The 4,996-nt window shown below is 44.6% G+C and overlaps 1 protein-coding gene across 1 annotated transcript in view; it reads right to left on the bottom strand.

Moving 5' to 3' along the window:
* Positions 1–4,996, bottom strand: part of TRAFD1 (TRAF-type zinc finger domain containing 1) — a 17,333-nt gene that overhangs the window by 11,891 nt on the left and 446 nt on the right. The window lies entirely within an intron of this gene.

The following is a 4,996-nucleotide window of genomic DNA, read 5'->3' on the forward strand; positions in this document are numbered from 1 at the left end:
GGGGCGGGGCGGGCTGGGCTGGGCACGTGGCGGAGGGGACGCCCTCGAGGAGACCCCAGTGCAGTGTGGACAAGCCGTTGTTTGCAGGATCTAGGATGAAACGCATCCCCTCTGCCCCCGGGTTGACCCCGTCCCTTCTGCACCCTCCATCGCCCAACCAGCCCAGGCCTGCAGCCGCTGGCACGCAGCCGTCTCCGGAGCGGCACGCAGAAATATTGCGGTGACACTGGTACTTCCCGCTCTATCAGCAGTCGCTCTGCTAAGAGTGCGCATCTGCATCAGTGTCCTAGGATTCGCCTAGTTATTCCTAACTACCCCAGGCAGCTCCGCTCCGACGCGGTCCGCCGAGCTCTACAAGGACCGCGTTCAGGAAAGTGTCACTTGGCAAAATACGTGGCCAAGTGGCGACAGATCGTGCAGAAAGGTTGGACTGGAGACACGGCCAAGAAGCAGCAGCAAAATAGCACGTAGGGTTCAGACGCAGTGTCTGACGGTCAATCTAGGGCTAATGCCGTGATGAAGGGAGGGTCTCTGAGGACAGTTCTGAAGAGATGTCATCCCTAAACTCTTCTTAGCTACTTAAGGCCTTTCATTTTTTTACCGTAGCGGGTCAGAAAAAGGACGAATCCCTTTCTTTTATTTCCTGGTCTGCTAACAAACAAGATGATTCTAATTCTCTGAGTGAATCAGATCTCGGGTGATGTTCGCTTTCCTTGAAATATATTATGAAAAGATACATGTTATGAAAAGATCTATATTACAGACGTACTGATCGGTTGGTTCCCTAGACGCACAGAGAGGAGTGTTTGAAATGCCGATCCCGGATAGTAGCAATACCAGGCACTCATTTCAGTACAAGTCATGGATATTGTACCATGTAAACTTGGATCTCTACCTTCTGCTGTATGGGTAAGACTCTAATCGAGGATGATGCATATGGCAGAATACTGTGCAAACTTTCCAAAGAGAAATTTCCCAGGCCCTGCTCTCCCATTTGCTGAATATACAGTCATTGATTATTTGCCAGCTGTCAGCACCACAGGAGCACGGGTTCTTGAATATATATAGTATTAGGGCTGGTGCTATGAGAGAAGAACTAAACTTCATTTCTTAGAAGACTTGTGTCAGAGAGGGGAATAGAGCAACTTGCCTTTCAGTCAGCTACGACTTCTAATTCAAATAAAAAGATATCAGTACTTGGGAGCAGACCATATAGAAAGGCGGGATCGGAGACATGATGAAGGACTAATGAGAGGTGTCAGGCTGCCAGCCCTAGAGAATGGCATCAGCGTTTGCACAGAACAAGGACAGAACAGGTAAGTTTGTCCTGCAAGCTTTGCCAGATGAAGTCAGAAGGTAGTTCAGGCTTTGTTACTGCAGTAAGGCTGCCAGCTGGAGTGTTGCTTGAAATGAGGGCATCTGCTTACTGAAAACTGGACTAAGACTGCTAAACCGCAGACTATACGCAAAGCTCCCCCAGTAAGTGTCAGTCAGTTGGGGCTAAATTTGTTTTGGTGACCTAATGAAGAAGTACTCTACGTCCAATTACCAGTCCCTGAACCAAACAGTAGCCCTCTCGTTATTTTAAAAGTGTAAGCTGGCAGAGTTTTTGGAACAAGCCCTGAAGGGTAGGCTTTTCCTCTCTGATGATATTCGTCAGAGGTTTTAGAGCCAGGCCCTTTTTTTTTTGCAGGCATAAAAAACAGTAACAATACTCAACACTCGTCGTAACGTGGGGCTTCCTGTGAAGTTGCATTTCTAATTTTGGCCAACGGTTATTTCCAGAGTTATAGAGGAAAAGACAGATGCCTGTGGGGTACAGTACTAACAGGACACAAAAAGGCAGCTTACAACTCTCAGCATGATGAAGAATACAGTCTTGGGACAAGTTTGAAACTGCCTCACCTGCCAACCCAAGATTTGGCATTTGTGACATGCCAAGGCCTGTTGGAGGACTACAGAGTCTTACCATTGTGTGAATAATGACGACTGCGATGTGCTGCATTTGGTGACCGCAAGATGAGATGATCTTAGCGTGCGGGTGCGGCATGTGGTTGAGCATTGAAAACAGAGGGCAAATTTCAACTGCTGATATAAGCAGGTGCCATTCAAGTGATGTCACTGCTAAATTTGGCTCAGAGGCTGCTCCTTTTGCAATGTTCACCCTAACCCTTCTAAATTCTTTGTAGTAAGACTTGCAATGCTTGATTTTTTTTCTACTTCCTTCATATTCATCTTTATTCTTGTAATTTTAAATTGTACAAAGTAATATTCTTTTCTTTGTAATTCTTAAATCTATTTACTTTGCCTAAGAAATGCCAGGTTGATGGCTCTAGAGAGAGAAATATGGCCTGTGCTCTCCAAATAATGGAACTGAGTGTCTGTAAGAAACAGATGGGAGGAGAGAACATTTATTTGGCACTGTAAATGTACTGTACAGCGGGTGTTGGTTGCCAAACAGATAACAGGTCCCTTGACCAGATGAGCATTACGATCCTGCAGCAGAATCAGGTACAACACAGAAAATAAAGAGAGAAGTCAACTGTAGAGTTAAAACGTCACAGAACAGGTGTGCTCTTGGTAAATGACTTACATTTTGCAAATCTTCCTTTTATTGAATTCAGATCTGGTATTAAATCTGCTTGCATGTTAATTTTAATAGTACTGTAATTTCAGCTATCCAGTAATTCCACTCGGCAAGCATTAGTCAGACACAGACACGTACTCTGAACAAATATTATTCTAATTTCTGGATCCACAAGTATTGCCAGATTAGGATGCACATATATTCCATCTAATCTGTTCTTCTGTCTCAGACACTGGCAAAACCATTAAACAACCATCTGTAAACAAGAGAAGATTAATTTACTGATGTCGTTAACCGTGGTTAAAGCCCTATTCATCAGACGGAATAAAAATACACATACATGTATTAATGTGACATTCAGAGAGGGCTGGTTGTGAGAGAGGGGATCTAATCATGATTGATATTTTTGGCCAAGTGTTACACTCAATGCTGAATACCACACTTGGCATCCAAGTTATGGAGTTTGTAACATTGGGTGTAGTCAAGAAGCCTATAAATGTCTATTCTCTTCCATTTTGCTAATGCTGGTCAGGCATGTACTTTGCCACAGAATATTAGGTTATATCTACAGATTTCAACTAAAGAAAATATATAATTTGAGGCAAGTTGTTGATCCATGGAAATGTTGCTTGAAAATATGGTACACGTTTCTTACTCAGCTTTATGCCATTAACTTCTTGCCTGCTATCTGCTACAAACTTCTTTATGCTTTAAACTTCTTACTCTATATGGCTAGAAACAAGACAGTCTTTATGCGATGACCTCTGAAAACTAATACAGTGCATATTGGACATTTGCCTTACAAAGAGGTTACAAAGGTGGAGCTGGGCTGTTCTCAGTGATGACAGATGACAGAACTAGGAGCAATGATCTCAAGTTGCAGCGCGGGAAATGTAGGTTGGATATTAGGAAAAGATGTCTCACGAGGAGGGTAGTAAAGCACTGGGACAGGTTACCCGAGGGGGTGGACTCTTGTCCATTGGACTCTCCATCCTTAGAGGTTTTTAAGACCCATGCAGACAAAGGCTTGGCTGGGATGATGTGGTTAGGGATGGTCCTGCTTGGAGCAGGGGGTTGGACTAGACGGGAGGTCATTTTCTATGATTCTGTATAAAACAACATCTATTTTTTCTGCAGTTAAAAATAAACTAGAAGCTTGTACTAATTCACTAGGGGCCTAGGGCTGTATTATGTGGTTTAAAATTGTAGCAACAACAAATATAACTTAAATGGAATGAATTAAAACCAGTCTGCGGGGCTGTGAAATAGGAGCCTAATTTAATTACCAGGAGCAGCAAACAGACAGCAGCCTTTCAGGACAAACTGGTAGCACATCAGCCCATTCAAAGAAGAGAGGGTCCTTCTGCCCTAGCATGGGGTGTGTGTATTTATTCATTTATACACACACAGTATATCCTATTGTATTGTATCGTGTGACATGTACACCCCCCCACACACATATATGGGGGGTGTATCTCTCTACATGTTGTGTGTGTGTGTATGTCTGAATGGTGTGTGTGTATACACATCTACATGGTGTGAATGTATGTGTGTATTTATATCTCTACAGTGTCTCTCTCTCTCTCTACAGGGTGTGTATATACGGTGTGTGTGTGTGTGTACATCTCTACACAGTGCGTATATGTGTGTGCAGCTCTCCCTATGTGGTGTGGATGTGTGTGTATATATACGGGTGTGTGTATACCTCTACATGGTGCATGTGTGCTTGTGTGTACACACACACATACACAGTGTGTGCGTATATCTCTTCCTCTCTCTACATGGTGTGTACGTGTGTGTATATATGGGTGTGTGTATACCTCTACATGGTGCATGTGTATACACACACACACTGTGTGTATACATCTCTTCCTCTCTCTACATGGTGTGCATGTGTGTATATATGGGTGTGTGTATACCTCTCCATGGTGCATATGTGTGTGTATACACACACACACACACACACAGTGTGTGTATACACCTCTTCCTCTCTCTACATGGTGTGCATGTGTGTATATATGGGTGTGTGTATACCCCTACATGGTGCATGTGTGCGTGTATACACACACATATACACAGTGTGTGTGTGTATCTCTTCCTCTCTCTACATGGTGTGTAGGTGTGTGTATACACGGTGCGGGTGTATATACCTCTACACGGTGCGTACGTGCGTGCGTCTATACCGATGCACACACAGCGTGTGTGTACTGTGTCTCTCTCTCTCTACAAGGGAGAGACACGTGCGTGTATATTTCTCTACATGGTGCGGACACGTGTGCGTGTCCTTCTCTCTACACTGGGTGCGCACACACGTGGTGTGTGCGCGTGCAGGTACACACGCGCAGCACGCCCACCCCCATAAGCGCGTCCCGCGCACCTCACTGCCCTTCCTGTGGCGGCGGCGGCGGC

The sequence above is a fragment of the Alligator sinensis genome, unplaced genomic scaffold (genome assembly GCF_000455745.1).
Source record: "Alligator sinensis unplaced genomic scaffold, ASM45574v1 scaffold628_2, whole genome shotgun sequence".
NCBI classification, from domain to species: Eukaryota; Metazoa; Chordata; order Crocodylia; family Alligatoridae; genus Alligator; species Alligator sinensis.